The sequence below is a fragment of the Dermacentor andersoni genome, chromosome 3 (genome assembly GCF_023375885.2).
Source record: "Dermacentor andersoni chromosome 3, qqDerAnde1_hic_scaffold, whole genome shotgun sequence".
In the NCBI taxonomy this organism is placed as follows: domain Eukaryota; kingdom Metazoa; phylum Arthropoda; class Arachnida; order Ixodida; family Ixodidae; genus Dermacentor; species Dermacentor andersoni.
Window position 1 is genome coordinate 203,408,954 of NC_092816.1, and position 18,845 is coordinate 203,427,798.

General features: G+C 47.4%; 1 protein-coding gene across 1 annotated transcript in view; it reads right to left on the reverse strand.

Annotated features, from left to right (window-relative positions):
* The window catches only part of LOC126524734 (arylsulfatase B-like), a 103,960-nt gene that overhangs the window by 55,721 nt on the left and 29,394 nt on the right, over positions 1 to 18,845 (reverse strand). The window lies entirely within an intron of this gene.

The window sequence follows — 18,845 nt, forward strand, 5'->3', positions numbered from 1 at the left end:
TGGAAAATTGGTGGCGAGGTAAGTAGACAACGTAAGGTGGTAAATGCGACGTCACACTTTTCTGACCCGGTAGAAAGGTCGTTGGTGCCGGGAAAAAGCTGTGTTGGGGGAGCAATGATGTGGCAAAATTTCGTACAAAACGGCGAAAATAGAAGTACAGGCCTATGAAGCTACGGAGTGCCTTAGGTATCGTTGGCTTAGGAAATTCGACCATGTCGTGGAGCTTAGCGGGATCAGGAAGTACGCGGTATTTCAAAACAATATTGCCCAATATAGTTAATTGTGCTGCGTTGAAAAATCGCTTCTTTCATTTAAGCAGCAAATTCGCTTGCGTGAGGCAAGTCAAAACTTGTTTCAAGCGTTGCAGGTGTGTCTAGGTGTTGGGCGCGAACACTAAAACACCATCTAAATAAAATAGGCATGTTTGCAACTTCAGGTCACGCAAAATAGCTTCCGTCATCCGTTCAAATTTGGCCGGTGCATTACAAAGAACGAACGGCATGATATTAAATTCATATAAGCCGTCTGGTGTGACAAATGCAGTCTCACCGCGAACAGCCTCGTCCATGGGCACCTGCAGGCATTCAGAGAGAAGATCTAAGGAAGAACAAAAATGCGCTCCTCCTAAGTAGTCCAGTGCTTCGTCTATGCACGGCAAAGGATCGACATTCTTCGCTTGGTCTTATTCAAACAGCGATGATCGACGCAAATTTTCATGGAACCATCTTTCATCAACTAGAGCGATTTGGGATGGCCATGGATTACTTAGTGCCTGAATAACGCCGAGAGGTAGCGTGTCGGTCACCTGCTCATCAATAACCTGCCTTTGTGTGTCCGAAACCCGGTATGGTCGCTGCCGCAGAGGAACATGAGAGCCAGTGTCAATTGTGTGGCAGACAGCTTCCGTTCAATCCATAGAAGTACTGTGGCAATCAAATGAAGCTTTGAAGTGATGAAGAATACGGAGAAGCTCGTCGCGCTGCGTCTTAGAAAAGTTACAGTCGATGGATGCGGGAAAGGGGTGGTGTGAATAACTCTAAAGCACAGGGTCTACTGCGCCGGTGTAAGCGACAGGTGGATTGGTCTCCGTGCGTGTTGAAAGGGAAGTACACCACCCGCCGTAGTTGCTCAGTGGCTATGGTGTCGGGCTGCTGAGCACGAGGTCGCGGGATCGAATCCCGGCCACGGCGGCCGCATTTCGATGGGGGCGAAATGCGAAAACACCCGTGTACTTAGATTTAGGTGCACGTTAAAGAACCCCAGGTGGTCGAAATTTCCGGAGTCCTCCCCTACGGCATGCCTCATAATCAGAAAGCGGTTTTGGCACGTAAAACCCCATAATTTAAGTACACCATGCTCAGCATGACTAAGGCACTTGTGGCGTAACGAATGAAGCGGGAGTGACGTCGGGTTAGACAAACACATCGAGTGACACATCGATTCGTCCGATGGGCTCATAGAATCGAAAGGCGGATCCGATGAAACACAGCGTTGAAATTATCTTGGCGGGTGGTTTAAAGTTCGTTGCGAGAAGCATCCGGCGCAGGCAGAAAGGCGCCACGTGGCCAGCAATTCCGCAGGGGTAACAAATCGGCTGCTTGTCTGGTGTGCGGCATTGGTTTCGCACGCGGGGATACTGTAGCACTAACTGGGCGGGAGACGGTAGTGTCGGTGGTGTCCGTGTTGGTGCGTGAAACGCGGCACGGGTCAGCGTTGCGGGCACCGTGCCGTCCTGCGCATAGCTGAGTGGGGCAGCAATAGGAGTGTTGTGAAAGGCAAGGGGAATTCACTCAGCGACTTGTTCCTGGATGACGTGCTGCAACAGGACGTCAAGGAAGAGGAGGGCGTCTTTTGCGTGGGAGACTCTCATGAAAGTTGGCGCGCCACCTTTTCGCGACAAAACTACTTAATCTGCGTCATCATTGAAAAGCGTCGGGCAGCAACAGTCACGCCAGGGAGAGCCTACCAGCGAATTGCACGTGGCGACCGCTGCTTGCACCAGTCATTGTAGCTCCGGCAAAGAATCACACTCTAGACGCAGTGCATGGGGTTCTTTGCCAACAGCATCTGAAAGGCATCAACCCTCTTTAAAATATGCCTTATCTTGTCGCTTTGGGCCATTGTCGTATCGACACGATTGCATATATCCATGACATCCTCGATATGACTTGTGAATGTCTCACGGCTCTGACACGCTCGTTCTCACAAACGTTGCACGGCGCGAAGCTTGCGGACTGCAAGCCGCCCAAGCACCTCTGTAAAGCTAGTCGTGAACGTCACCCAAGTCGATAGGTCAGGTTCGTGGTGGCGTCGCCAGAAGTTCACAACGTCGCTCAGATAGAATATGACGTTCACTTTTGTAGCCTCGTCCAAATTGTTGTGGTTGCTCACCCTTTCATAGGAGGCGAGCCAGTCTTCCACTTCATGGTCTCCTATCTCGCTGGAAAGTGGCAGGTTTGCGTTGAGGCAATGCACCCGAGCAGGCCATGGCAGGCATTGTGGCCGTTGGACGCAGTGAAAGGACTTGCGTCATGACGGGAATGTACAGCAGAGTCGTGCTTTGAAGTTGCAGTATTTCCAGGCGTGTGCAGCACCTCCACCAAATGTGAGGAGGTTTATTTGAGTCCTTGAGCGATAGCCAGAAGCACAGCGGCCGCAACAATAGCTCAGCTGGACGGGCAAATCGCCTGGGTGACAGGCTATGGTGACGGCGCTTTCTAGCATGCCGATTTGCTGGCTACGTGACACGCAATATAACTGTCTGGTGCCGCTCTTCTTCCTTGCACTCGAAACACCAAATATTAGTACGTTGTTATCTCTCTCTCCTTCTCACAGAAAGGCATAATCATGTGCCTATGGTCACTTGTGAGATAGGTTCCACATTGTCCCGCTGACTTAACCCCTCGCACCCCCCCCCCCCCCCCCATAATTTTTAGCGTTCTGTTGGAGCACATGACTCGGCCAGGAGGGTGCGCAATGATCGGGGCAGACCTTATTAAAAAACGCATGGCGTTTGCGGAAAGTGGAGTGCACTAGAATGAGGTCAAATGGGCCAGACGGCGCTTGTCCGCTGAGGTGCCGCGCGTGAAAACAATGTGCAAGGACGTTGCGAGCGATGTGGGTTGGAGCGGAGACGCGCTCCGCGGCGTATTCAAAGAACTTTCACTGAGTGTGCCGAGGCCAATTGCGCGTTGTATGCGCTTAAATTATTGCTTTGTTTCAAGTGAAAATTTATGCTTGAGCTATTTTGACAATTATATATATTTGAGGCGTGGATTATGCTACTAGATGTTTTCAATTTTGTTGTCATTATGAACTGCGTCGTCTGCTAACGAGCGCGCGTTCGTTGCGTGGACACCCTGTTCCGGTTGCAAAGAGCTTGTACAATACATTTTCTTACATGTATTTATTTGCTTTTGTGCGCCCATGGGTCTTGTTAGCTGTTACCAATTGTAATATTGGTCCGGCGAAGTGCTGTCTTCAAAACAGATTCTTAAAAGTAACACGTAATTTTGTCACAGCAGCCATCGATCGGCAACATGAAGCTATGTAAGAAAATTTAATCGTGTTATTCCACGCCTGCGTCTTGGTGGAATATTGAAGAGCATGAACAGTAGTCAAAGAAAACAATAATATAGGGAAATAAACCAGGTTTGTAAGTGCGTTTAGCGAACAAGAGAAGCGGATAGTTAAACGTAATTCTCGATAAATTAAATGGTACATATAGACATACTACGACATCTACATAATAGAAAAATGATCAGACACTTAAGATGCACGAATTGACAATGTGATAACCCTATACTGGAAAAATTGGGGGAGGCTTAAGCTTCGCCTTCAAGAGTGGAACGCGATAGCGTTATGGCACCCCGTTCGCACTACGCACTCATTCGCTCGGCATGCTCTTGAGTCACACAAAGACATAGTTTTCATATACAACACTTCTGCGTCTACAGCACAACTTACGAGGCGCCTCGCATCGGACTTTGCACCCATCAATCACGCGGTGAGCGCCGAGCAACGCAGCGTTCGGCGCGGCAACGAAACGTGCGCCTGAGCAAGCGGAACGAACCAAAGAACTCGGTGTCTCGTAGGGAGAAACGATATACGCGAGCCAAACGTCGTGATCGGCATGGACAGCCGGGCCGTGATGCGCCATGAAGGCGGACGCGATCATGGGGCTGACGCCTCGATGGGATCGTCCTCTATCTCGTTTGGGAGCACCACGCAGACGCATGACTCCTCGCCATCAGCACGGCACACATCGCAAGGGACGCTTTCCCACCAGACGCGCTACGGCGCAGTGATCACGTCAGAGGCGTCCGGCATCGGACGCTACACCTAGAAATCACGCTGCGGTGGTGGTGGTAAACACTTATTACTTGAGCCTTTTTACAACATTACTTGTGAGGGGGCTCAGGAGCGCGTAGGGTGTCCGGGTGTTTGTGGCCCTAGGTGACCCTCAGAGCCCAGTCCACCAGCCGTATTTGGTCGGCAGGGTTGCAGCTAGACACCGCGGTCTCCCATCCCTCGACGTCGGTGAGTTGCAACTCAGAGGGTGGCTGGAGCTCAGGGCATAAGAACATTATGTGATGGAAGTTGGCTCTAGGCGCGCCGCAGCGCGTACATTCCTGTCGATATAGGCCTAGATGAACCAAGGCGAGAAAAGCTGGAGAAAGGAAAGTTTGTGCCTGAAGCTGGCGCCAGATACTTTGTTGGAATTTCGTTAAGGGTTTATCAGGGGGAGGATATCTCAACCGCATTTCGCGGTAGAGGAGAGTGATCTCGTAATATTCTACCAATCGGTCTCTGACGTCATCCAGGTCATCGGACGGCGTGGCTCGGTTGACGGCTACTCGAGCGACAGAATGGGCCATCTCATTGCCTGGATGGCCTGCGTGCGCGGGCACCCAGATGAGCTTAATTGGTCTGAGGGGCGTCTGATGACTGAGAATTTCCCGTGCCGGTTCATGAACTCGGCCTTTCGAGTAGTTGCGGATTGCAGTTTTGGAGTCACTAAGGATAACCTCGGCAGCGGCGGTTAGATGGCCAGCGCTATGGCAGCTCCCTCCGCCTCTATGGACGTGCGCGCCTGTATTGTGGCAGCTGCGATGTAACCAAGTTGATGTGGCACTGCACTTACGGCATAGGCTGCTTTCTGTGGGTAGCTAGTGGCGTTGACACACAGTGAGGTGGTCGTGTTGGTGTTGTTTGCAGAGGGCTATTGCCCTGGTCTGCCTGCGTGCCTCGTGATGCACGGGGTGCATGTTTTTAGGCAAGGGGAGAATAGTGATGCAGTTTTGCATGTCCGATGGTAAAGGACATGTCTGATTGGCCTTGGAAGTCAAGATTAGTCCTAGTTTGTCCAGGATGTGCCGACCTGTGGTTGTAGAGGACAGCCAATTTGGGCTGTGCGATGGGCTTCCGTGAGCTCATCAAATGTGTTCTGTACCCCCATGCGAGGGAGGCGCTCATTTGGCGTGTGCCTGGGGAAGTTAAGTGCTGCCTTATACGCTTGACGTATAAGGGCATCCACGTTTTCCGTTTCCGCCCGGTTGAGATGCAGGTATGGGAGCGAGTATACTACTCTGCTTATGACAAAGGCCTGCACTAACTTTCTCAGGTCATGCTCTCTCATCCCATTGTGTCTATTGGCTATCCGCTTAATCAAGTCCATAGGACGCACGCTGGACGTTGGAAGGGGAGAGAGCGAGAAAACTTATTAAACGTAAGGGTATTGGGGCATCTTCGCACCGGTCCCCGCTCGCCCCAATGCGCTCAAACGAGACGAAGGGGAGAAGCGGGCGAGTGGCGCGCCACCTGTCGGGGCAGTGCCGTCCATTGCGAGGAGGGGGTCTTCTGTGTTTGCCGCAAGATTGCTCTGCGTGTACTGCAAGCGCAGAAGAAATTTAGCGGAAACGTACTTCGCTTCTCGTTTAACTGCGACTTCTGTAATTTTCATGCTCATAATTACCGGTATACACCGCAGTATAACTTTCTACGGCACGTTTCTAAGGCTACACCGCATTCAGTAGAGGCGCTTTTGTCCCGCTTTGAACCATCGAACTCATGGCTGAGCTACTATATAGTAGTACAAAACAGGCAATAAACAAAAGAAGTAACTCATGGCTGAGTGGTAGCGTCTCCGTCTCACACTGCGGAGACCCTGGTTCGATTGCCACCCAGCCCGTCTTGCAAGTTGTTTTTATTTATGAATTGCCTTCCGGGATTTTCGCTCACGGCCAACGCCGCCGATGCCGACGACACCGGCTTTTCTGCGGCACAAGCTCCTTAACACTGTCGCGTTAGTATTCGCTCTGTAATCGTACTGGCTCACCATAGAGCGCGGTGATATCTTAAGAGGCAGCTTTAGCTCGGGTGTTCCTATCTGAATACATGTAAAAGGAGAATTAGTTTTTCTCTGCAACCACTGCACTAAATTTGACGAGGTTTGTTGCATTAAAAGGAAACCTTAAAATATAGTGACTGTTGGTTTTAAATTTTCGATTTATGTTGTCAATGTTTTATTAAAAATTGTCAATAATCTAAAAGTCTCAAAAAACGAAACTATCAAGTTTACAGCTCTGTAACTCAGCAACGAGAAGTTATAATACAATTCTGTGAATTGCATCTATTAGTGCGTCTAAAGCGGACAAAACTGATATGTTACACTTGAATCTCAAAAAATTTAGTAATATGGAAATACAGCTTTTGCAGAACCCCTATAAACAACCTAAAGATTCACGTAAGATGTAATATGAGATATTGAATTTGTCCGCTTTGAATGATCTAGTGGATGCCGTTTGCAAAACCGCGATATCTGTTCTTGATGCGGAGCTATGAATTTGTAAACTTCATGCTTCTATTTTTTTCAAACTGTCGAAGATTTGAAAATGTTCTTAACGAAATTCGGGCGCTAAATCGAAATGACGCTTCCAACAGTCATCAGAATTTAACGTGCTCTCTCAAATGCAACAAATTTCATTAATATCAGTCCCAAGGTTGTCCAAGAAAAACGTTTTTTGCGTTTGACATGTATTTCAATAGGCCCCGTCGGAGTTGGGCCCGAGCGAAAGCTTCCTCTTAAGTCGAAAGGCGGCGCTGTGATGCCCTCTTTTATGTTGAGTTGCTGTGTGAATGAATGTTCTTGAGTTCTGTAGTAAGAGCTCCTTGAAAGCAAGTTCGTTCGACGAATGACATAATAGGAGATTAACTGAGTTGCAGCAAGATATTGAAAGAAATGTGGAAAAGCTTTCTTGAAATGCGTAGATTGTTAGCGATTGTATTTTGTTACAACTCCTGCTAAGAGACTATGGAGTATCTGCGAGCTTTTATGTTTCAGTTTGTCGTGAGAAAAGTAAGGAAGGCTTCTTCCATTTGATTTACTAAGAATGGGGACTTAGTTAATGAAAAAAGCAAATGTGCACATTCAACTCACATGTTGGAGTTTGAGAAGTGTAGCATTCGAGAAGCTTTTAAATAAATGCCATGCAACTGATTATATTCTTCCCGGTGTTTTTCTGATGATGCATATACGAGGAGTCCCCACCACGTGACCCATCTGACTGCCATGTGACTGCGCACACGTAGAGCACACCGACGGACGCCCTAGCGGTGGCGGCCTATTTAAGTGCGCTCGGGAAGCAGGCAGTCGTTCACCCTAGATTTCATTGCCACATGTGCGGGATTGACGGAAGCAATGAATCACCACCATGTGGCGGGAAACTGCACGACTACAGGACTGCTTCGCGTTGTGTGCTAAAGCTGCCGCGGTTTGTAAGCACTGATGATGTTGGTTTTATGCGTCCTGTTAAATTATCGCACCAGCTGTCACGTATTTCATGTTTTTGTATCTATCTTATGCACGGCTTCGCGAAAGTTGAATTGTTGCTAGTTGCTTCACGCTAACTTTCGATTTTTTTTTAGTACCAGGTTCTCTTTTTACCACAGCATAGACGAGTTAACTGCTGGGCTTGTTGGTGATCTTGCATACTGAAAAGATTTTGCGCCAAAAAACAGCACACACAAGAGGCTTCTACCGCTTGACTGCCTCGCTTGAAGCGCCCGTAGTGTCGTCGTCTTTCTTGTGTGTGTTGTTTTTTGATGCAAAATCTTTTCAGTATACCATACCATACCCTACCAGGTTCTCGTCTCGCCTCGTTTGTATCGGAGTTAAATCACACTTTGCTTTATCAGAATAAAAAGAGGCAAACGTTTCATTAGCAGCGTGATTTTTTTGCCAGTCGACATCTTCGATATTGTGGTTACCTAAAAAAATGTTTTAAAACAGAGGTAGCTCTAGGTGACGATTGCTGTTAGCTGCTGCATGTGGTGCTGCTGTTCGATTTCAACGACAAAATTCACGTCATATTTGTGAACTCACTAAATCTTGATGCTGTGTGAGCAGACTTACCACACGGAGCACTTGTTTCAGAGCCGAATGCCTGTTCTATGTACATTTGGTAGTCACGTCAATTTTTTTACCGTCTCTTGTGGCGTAGGTGGGCTCTTTACGCCGTAAAGGACAAAATCCTGCACCTGCCGCCAGCGCCCATCTAGACTGGCCGGCGCAGCTCCGCCGTTAATTATGTCCTTTGTCTTTTCTCTTCAGTAGCATTGGAAAAATGATACTCCAATTTTGGTGAGAGTTGAGCTGTGTACGTTTCAAAGCACATCATTATGATAATTTCAAATTGAGAAGACACTAGCGGGAATATGATTTCGCCGACGTACGCAGGCGCATTGCATCGGCGGTGCAGCACGATCTCGCGCTTGTATGCACCTGTGCTTTTGGCGAATTCATTCACGATGGTACGAATATTCATTAGTAGTTTCATATTGGCTCTTCATGAGACGATTTTTGGGGCGGTTATTCTGCGATGTGACGTGTATTAAGCGCTAGTAATATCACTACAATGTGTGCTGCCATCGGTATTGCGAAGTCGTTTGAGATATGAGTGTACACTAAACACGTGCACTTGTTACTAAGGCATAGAAACAATAAGTTAACAACGGTAGAAAAAAGAACAGTAGATATATTGCATTAGCCAACAAAATAAGATCGCTACTTGAGACGAGCTCTACTTCGTAACTGGGCTTATCTGCTTATCTGGCGTAACTGGGCTTATCTGACGCACCTGCACGTATGCGGTCTGGGTTGTCCCCAACTCCGGCAACATCGCCTACATGTCAGCTCTCATAGAGGCCCGCGCATTCCCTGCAGCTGTCACCGCAGAAGCAGCAGACTGCGGTGACAGGGCATCCGAACGAAGGAGAAATCGCAGCCGCGAACTTCAGCCACCCTTGCTGAAAAGAGTTGTCGTCTGTTACTGCTTCCTAGCGTTCTTTCGAAAGCGCTCGCTAGGCGGCTGCCAGCGGTTCCTCTACTTAGGGTGCCTCGATGCCACGCTTCTTCGTACAGGGTGGTTACATGTCTAGTTGCGCCGCCATATTGTGTCGGAACACGCAAAGGCGCGCTATGACGTGCAAAGGGAATTTAATTTCTGTGCTCGCTGACAGTGTAAAAATTTCTAATTTTCGCAGTTTTCACGATGACGTGCATTGCAATATTTACATCTCACCTTAAAAATGGAGGTTGAACGCTCAGAGTAAAGCAATACTAGACTGAGCTTCCATCCCAGCAGGTAACGATTCATTTTTTCCACGGCCCCGTGGCAAAAACGACAAAAATAGTTGTTTGAAACACAAAGTTGACGCATATGCTGTACACTAAAGCTTTTAGAAGTTGTCCATTAAAAAGACTGACGCACGCTTTTGCCGTAAAGCTTTAGCTGCGTCATGCCATGAAAAGATACAGGACAGGACAAGGGGAATAAATACGGCAGCATTACCAATAGCTGAAGGTATTGTATTCATCGAGATACAAGTCGTGCGTGTTAAAGGTAAGAATGATAAACAGCACATAGTCGGAAACATTCTTACATTAGCAGCCACAGAGTATGCGAGTGTTAAAAAGCAAGCTCGTGGTCTCGGTTCCGGCCACGCCGTGGCTGCCGAATTTCAAACTAGGCAAAACGCAAAAGTGCTCGTACACTTACATCTACGCGCATGTCGAGGAACCACAGCTGGTCAAACTTATTTAGAAGTCCCTCACTACGCATAATAATCAGAGCGTGGTTTTGGCTCGTAAAACCATAGAATTTATTCTTTTTATGAAGTGAAAAGCAGAATCAGTGTAATTATACTGGCTAAATATTCCTTAGTTCTGTATGCAACGACCCGTAATGAGCCCAGAAATTTCAGAAAACTAAACATAGTGGCACGTCTCACTAAAAGAAAAGGAATGTTTGTTGCCAGGGTGATAATTTATTGCCGGTGTGGTCATTTTTAAGTCTACCGGAATTTTTAAAAATCGCCTGCTGTAGATAATGTAATTCTAGTTATTGAGATGGATTACTCAGACAGGCGGCCATTACTTGCCCGGGAAATCAAAACACATATTCAACTAGTAAAAAAATGACTTATTAGCTTCCTGATTAGTTACTTTACGGCACATATTGTAAATTACCAATTGTAGCTGGTGAATTTGCAAGGCTTATCTGCATCGAATGAATTTCCAGAATGACCCCACATTGGATACGTGCGTCATCAAACTCGTCGTAAAATTGCATTGTTGTTGTGCTTAATTTTCTAACTTCAAGTGGATACGTTTTGCAATCACAGCGGGTACCATTCATAAATTGCAGTGTGCCGCACAGTATTTAACTATAAATTTAATTAGCGTTTTCCTAATTTTTGAATAAAATTTTTTAGTGCGCGTTCTGATTTCTCGTGCTATTATTGTCCGCCTTTTTTAATGTACCAGTTCAAGGACAAGAAGTATGCTACCGGGCTCAGGCGATTTTTAAAAATCCCGCGACACTTGAACATGGTCACCCCATATAGCTGTCACTTGAGTAAAACCAGAGGAAGCGAAGACGAAAACAGAAATGTAGCTCAAGGCAGCTCACCAACGCGATCAGGCTGTCTGAAGCCACAGGAGGCCATGCCCACAAACTCGAGAGAACTGATAAAGCAAAGCTGAAGTTTATATGCTTATTATAAACATAAAAACAGATCAGTTTAGGTTTACACCTGTGGCGGTTTTGCTTCCATATTCCTTCTCTGTCTTTACATCTGGCTCAAACAATCGGTACAATGCTGAGCGGCAATAATACAGAACATCCCAGGAGCATTTTCCCAACATTAGGATGCTCAGTGCATGGGACTTGGAAATGACACAATGAATTTCAGCAGGCTTCTCCTCACCTTGATCAAATTATTTAGATGACAAACGCTTAGTAAATACGAAAATTTCCTGAACACCGTTTCACACGAATATACAAATTTAGGAATCATGGCTTAGATGAACAAGGTTCTTGTCAACTTTTTTTGATGCGTTCTGGGTCCCTGGCAAACGTAGGACACGTGTGTCGTTATTGCGTTGAGCTGGTGCAGAAAGTTCGCAGCGCACGGGCATGACAGGGTATTTCTAGCGATAAGATTGCCAAGCACCTTTCATGTCACGTCGTGAGGCCAAAAAGTCGACTTAGTGACGTGAGCAGCATCTTTGAAATAACAAACACCCGGCAACACTACCATGCCGCACTAATGCGCGCACATGTACGGCCCCTTCAACAGCTCCGACACAATATGGCGGAGGTGCGGCTCGGGCCTGGTCGAAGGGTTTCACCTCGCTGAACGGCGGGAGCCGGCGCTGACAGCGACGTGACCTACCTCTACCATAGAGTTAGTAGAACATCTCTAGAGGAAAAGCTGCGCCGGAAAAGTGGGAACCTCTAGGGCGCCGCCCTGTTGCTACTGGTCACTGTGGCCAGCGCAATTACTATTGGAAGAGCTGAAAACAGGTACAGGTCACCTTATGCTTTGTCATCTAAAAACGCATACCTGATGGCTTTATGAAGATGGTGTGTTAATATTAAGTTTACAGAAAGCGATCGCTAAGTCAGTGACTTATGTAAATCACGATGTACGCATTCATGCAATAAAGGATGACGCGAATTTCGGTTTCGAATCTGTTTTTCGGATGCGTAGTAGTTTCGTACAGTTTAGGTTTGACGTGCGATCGCGCGTCGACATCGGACGCTATGGCACATTTGAGGGAGCATTTGAGGGAAAGCAACAGGCAATGTGAACAGCCACTTCTCAATGTAAATGGTACTCTTCCGCTCGGATGACTCCTACGCCTCGCCACGTCAGCACTCTTGTGCACAAAGATGCCGCGGAGGCACGTGCAGGTCAGAGGCAAGAAGCAGTGGTACTGGTGTCGACATTCACTGAATTTCTTTTTCTTACACTGAGGCAGCCAGCACACCTCGAACAGCCACCTTGACTGCGGGTGTGTCAGTAGATTCCTGTTGTACATATGCTCATAATAAACTTCAGTAAACTTGAACTTGATAATAAACTTGAAGGCAAATGGGACATTGATGCATTGTTTTTTTGAACATTTTGTGTACACATACGTTATACTTTGCAGTGCTACAGAGCGCATTTTGAAGCTTCCCCCTATATTTTGCACCTTTAATTACGTATGTGTTGTGTGGCCCTCAGTGCAGTTCATGTTGTAGCAGCTGCTTTGTCTGTGTATCGCACATTGGCTTAAGCTCGTGATATCCACATACATTTCTCACATGTACAAAATAAAGTTCTATGTAGTCCTCAGTGTTACAATAAAAAATGAAAGTAAACAATCCGATCGTGGAATTGTGTTTATTACAGTGATTTCTATGTCAATTACTGACAAATTGACAACTTGAACTGGTATATCCGTCCATAGTCTCCTCTATTTTTCAAAAATAAAGGAGGCTATGATCCGTCATGACAAAGAATTGTATGTATACATAAATAAAGGGGTATGTGATTGTGTTTGTAGTAGAGGATATAGGATTAGGGCGGTACGAAAAAATGTACCAACACCGTCCTCTAGACCCATTCGGTTAAGGTACCGTAACAAAGCGTATTATGCATAAAGTTCATACAACCAACTCTGATATTACTACACACGCCAGGTGACGCGAGCTACATTTGCCATGACGCATTCGCGACTGCACCGGATGCCCTCCATATTACTCTCGTTAATCGTGCTCACTGCACCGAGGCAAAAGAAAAATCATGGGCGCAGGTGACTTTAATGTATCTCGACCTTGCGAGGCACTGCTGCGCGTGCCAGGGGAGCTGTCCGTGCGAACACTCCCTGGCACACACCTGCCTCGGCGGCCCCAACCTACGTACCGCTCTGCTTCGAGCTTTGATCCCCCCACCGTCCCTTGGATGCCCTGGAGTTCCTGCGCCGCCTGCTTTATTATAATCTCAGGTGCTCTCCTGAGACTTCCGTTGGTCGGTTACATGTGCCCTACAGCTGGATCAGTAGTTATAATAATAAAAAAAACGATCTATCGTCGTGTCGATAGTTCGCGAAAGCGGCTTTTGCAACATACCGCGCCCGTGCGAAGAGAATTACGGAACGCCGACGAGGAATCTGACCACAGCTTCGAGCTCGTAACCTCGTCGAATGACACTCCTGCAGCAGGCGTGACCCCTGAAAACCGCATACCGCCGGAAACTTCAACAGGATCATCCCTCAGTTGCATAACTGCCACCTGTACGGCCACCATGGACCACACCCACATCATCATCATCAGCATCATCATCATCATCATCATCATCGTCATCATCATCATCAGCCTGGTTATGCCCACTGCAGGGCAAAGGCCTCTCCCATACTTCTCCAACTACCCCGGTCATGTACTAATTGCGGCCACGTTGTCCCTGCAAACTTCTTAATCTCGTCAGCCCACCAAACTTTCTGCTGCCCTCTGCTACGCTTCCCTTCCCTTGGAATCCATTCCGTAACTCTTAATGACCATCGGTTATCTTCTCTCCTCATTACGTGTCCTGCCCATGCCCATTTCTTTTTCTTGATTTCAACTAAGATATCATTAACTCGCGTTTGTCCCCTCACCCAATCTGCTCTTTTCTTATCCCTTAACGTTACACCTATCATTCTTCTTTCCATAGCTCGTTGCGTCGTCCTCAATTTAAGTAGAACCCTTTTCGTAAGCCTCCAGGTTTCTGCCCCGTACGTGAGTACTGGTAAGATACAGCTGTTATAAACTTTTCTCTTGAGGGATAATGGCAACCTGCTGTTCATGATCTGAGAATGCCTGCCAAACGCACCCCAGCCCATTCTTATTCTTCTGATTATTTCAGTCTCATGATCCGGACCCGCAGTCACTACCTGTCCTAAGTAGATGTATTCCCTTACCACTTCCAGTGCCTCACTGCCTATTGTGAACTGTTGTTCTCTTCCGAGACTGTTAAACATTACTTTAATTTTCTGCAGATTAATTTTTAGACCCACCCTTCTGATTTGCCTCTCCAGGTCAGTGAGCATGCATTGCAGTTGGTCCCCTGAGTTACTATACCTCCTATATGAACACAACCATACCAACCTATATAGTTACCTCCTATATGAACACAACCACACCCACACCGTCCCGCAACATAGAATAAAGAACCAACTTATAAAGCCCAAATACACAGCTGCACGCACACATCACGACACTACAAGCGAGACGCCATGCTGCAACGCTGCTATGGTTTCCGGATTAAAACTGACTACTGTCACCAAGTCTAGCAAGCGTCTCAGGAGCTGGCAACCTCGGCGCGTAGCAACATGGCGGCGCTCTTGCGGTTCCAGATTTCAATGCATGGGCTATATGGGTAGCTTGTCCTCTAGAGTCAGTATAGTAACTCTATGACCTCTATATAGAATCACTGTATATGCTTCCCTTGGGGAGCATAGTTGCGCATCTGATTGATGCGCCGCTCGCGCCTCTATTCGCCAAATCTGGTCACATGGGCAGCAAAGTAGCCATTTGAGGGAAAGCCAACTTCACGGCGGCGTCTGCGCTGCCGCCCGCCGCGCCACCGCCTTCGCGAGCCTCCGCGTCCTCTGCCACGCCAGTGTTGGATGTGTTGTGTTTGTGTGCTGTTCAGTGCAGGTTGGATGGGCATTCCTTTTCTTGCCCTATGGCGCAGCGTCAAGATACGGTGCTCTACGGTGCTTCTCAGTGTGGCGAAGTCGCTACGATGACAGGGTGCTTTAAAAAAAACACTCTTGTTCGGACGACTCGCGAACGGCATCCATCTGCCTATAACTAATCAGGTTCGTCAGTCACTATGAAATCGACAGCTATTCGTCTCCTGATGCCTCGCGTGTAGTCACAACTATTCTTATTTTCTATTCTAACATTCTATTTTCTAAGCGCGGCCTCTGGTTTGCTGGCTCATAGAGTCACGAAACACCACTACAGGTACTGTGTTGCATGGGACAATGTGTAAATGTCGGGATGCAGAAATCACTCCTTGGGTACAAAACAATCCTTGTAAAGCAACCAGGCCTGAATCGTCAGAATTTTGTAATTGGCTCTTTTGTATGATTACATTGCCAGTTCTATTCGTGAGAGTGAACAAGGCAGTGCCCAATTTGTGACTCACGAAACTGACATTTGGACAATACTGTTAACGGCCAGCTTTTTCTCGCACCCGCTGTGTTATGTATTTCCCAAACACAAAATAAATTGTCTCGCTTGTAAAGCATGTGCCACCAAAAACAAGTGACCTTCGAACCAAAATGATCTTCGCATGTAGAAATCGGTACTGAGGGTCGAGTACCTCGGCCATTCAATACGACTCGTTAATTATTCCAGCCTAACGGAACGTTCCAGAATGTGCACACATCTGATGACTTAGAGTGATGCTAAAGTTTCTACCTTCCAATACTCGTAGCAGAGATTGCTCCAAGCTGGCGTAAGCAGATTACATGGTAGAGAAACTTCTCTTCAGCTGCCGTCGTCGTCGCTTCTGCTCTTACACCAGAGATGAGACGCCATAGACTTTTGCACTTGGAGAACAGACTTTATGTACACATTATTTACATCGACAGCTATTTACAGTAAGTCTGAAGTATCAATTCGACATAGCCGATAGGGCATAACACTGCTTGGACGTCAAGACCCTTCGGTTACACTGGGACCGGCGACTTAACTCGGCAGAGCCGAAAGTGCAGCGCACCGTTCCTGCATCCGGAACCCCCATGAAAGGTCGGGAGCCAGGCTTTGACCGTTCGGTTGCCCCTCCCCAATCTCCTCACGGCAAATCACGACACCCCAGGGACTTGATTGGGTCAACTGGGCTGTCACTCACTGGTCACTCTTTTTCTCACTCTCTCCCTGCGTTCCTCGGAACATTCATAGAGATAGAGGGAGAAAAATGAACCACCAAATAACAAATAAACAAATAACGTCCAAACCATCCTGCTCTGCGACATGTATGGGAAAATCTCAAGAACAATTGCGGGTAAAAGAACATCTGCGTCGCCCGGTCCTCGTGGCTTAATGAAACATCGCGCACTGCATGCCGCAAAGAGTATCCCTGCCGAAGCGCACCCACCGATTCACTATGCCGTCTTGCGCGCGGATCGTCTCCTGCGGCGGGCCCATAAAACTGCCAGCGCAGAGACGGATTGTGGCTCTGGTGCCAGCCCGTCTTTCAAGAGGCCGCGTATCGGGTCACACGATCCGTCTGGCTCCTTTGTCCCCCAAGCACGCCCATTGACGCCCAAATGACGCTCCGCCCGTGGTCCATCCCAGGCGGGGCGCGAGAGGGCAGCCGTTCGCGCCTCCGTCCGCGCTTCCGGGCCAAAGAGCTCCCAACGTCACACACTTTCCCACGTCCCGAGACCGCACGTGCGGCATTATACGATGTCCTGGGGTGGCGTAGCGGATTCTCTGCAGCCAAAGGGCCCCTCCTGACCCATCAACCAAGCGCCTCGCTGGTTTTGCCCCCGGCGAAGCCCGAAAACGGCGATCTTCCTCAATTCTGGGGCTAAATCACTTTTCAGCTCCCATGCCGTCATACCGTTTATCAGTATGCTTTGCAGTAAATATAAATCTCATTAGCAATATTTCTTTGATGAAAATCGGCCATAACTTCCAGATGTATGGCTCCTCTGACATTACATAACAGCTGGTTAGCAGGTGAAAAAAGCTGTACCGAATAAAAGATACAAATGTGTGCGTCAGAATAAAGTATATATAAAGATTTACCTTACAGAAATGACAGGGCAACGTAATACAGTCTATATAGTTAGTCGTCGTCCATCGAACTGCGAAGTGCAAAAGTTTGAAGCCGTATCGATCGAGCGTCTATAACCCAAGACCTACCTCGATTGGCGCAAAAATTTACTTAGCGTGCGTTATTTATCAAGCATAAAGCACAGATAATTTTTAGCACTTGTTTTATCCCCAATCGTTGTTTGCTCAAGTTACCGGATTCATCTTTCATAGCACTGTGTCACAAACGACGTGCAACGAGCGATTTGTTGAACTTTATACAGAATAGTGTCTGTTCGACGTTTGTTACATTTTAAACAAAAATATTTCTGCCGATAGTAACCCGCAACAAACAATTTATAGAATAAAGTTTAACTAAATTCGTTCTTTCATCGAGGTTTCCCTTTTTTCTTTGATGTGAGACTCTTCTAACCGCCAACGACAAGGAATGAACGAGTAAGCACACTTGCCCGCTAAGCCGCGCCGTCTCCTGTGTTCAAGAGGAGTGGCTCTCCTGCTTAACATGGATGCGTCGGCGCGCAAGATGGCGGACCTACGGGCAACTCTGCTGCCGTAAGCAGCATATATAGTAACTGTACCTCTACAGGCGACGCACTACGGGTATACTGTCTCCGCAATTGGCCCCTTTTGCGGCGCACCGTCTAGAGCAGGCCGGTCCTGGAGAGTGTGCAACAATAAGTACCCATTAGTCGGTGAAAGACCTACCGAGCATATGCGCCAAACTTTAAACCCTGGGACAGTAGGTACAGAAAGGTTTGCTTAATATAGCAACTGTGCGTTTAAGTGCGTATATCTGTTACAATGACGATATTTAGGTATCATGCGTTTTTTCACTGAGTAATTCCGTAGAAAACCAGGCCAGCCGCGAGGACACTTGTAAGGGTTATGGTAAAGATGGTAGTGCTATCATGCATGCTGGCTCTTCGGGAAGACAGGAGCGGCGGCCACGGTCAAAAAAACTCCGGGAGGGTTCTCTTCGAACGCTTTAAAAGAGAACAAGCACGATCGCCCGCGCGCGAGTGTCTGGCTTTTTGAGCTCATATTCTGTCTTTAGCAACGTTTAACCAACTCGCGCCCAGCAAGAGACTCTTCAGACGCACTTAATTTGAGGTACCATGTTACTTATGCTTTGGGAAGACTTGATGTGCTGTATGACGCGATTAGTGGTATTACCACAGGAAAAAGATGAGGGCGTTGTTCGAAAGTCTGCGCTTTCTGATGACTCCATCATGTGTTTCGATAATGTTTAGTGGTTCACTATGCTATTACACAGTCTTAAAATAAATGGATCTCAACAGCTCCCTACCTTGCCTTTATTTTCTTCATATTTGCTTTTTGAACTCGCATGTAGGCCGCCGAATATAACGTTGACTCATATCTACGCAGAGGTACGATTTAGAGACCAAAAGCACAAACAATTACATATCATTAAGCCTGGTGTCTATCGGTTTGCACCAATTTTACGGCTTCCATCCCTTCTGCTAGCTCCTTCCGTTTTCTTACAGGCGAGTGTTGCCGCTCTTTTTCAATTTCAAAGGAAAACACAGGCAAACTATCAGTGCAGTAAAGTTCGACGCCTAGGATAAACCGCTTAAACAGACTCACCCACTTCAGCACATGAGTGTAATAGTCGGTGGGACCGACGTGCATTCCGAGGAAGCTGTCGAAGCCACGGTAGGTTGGAGT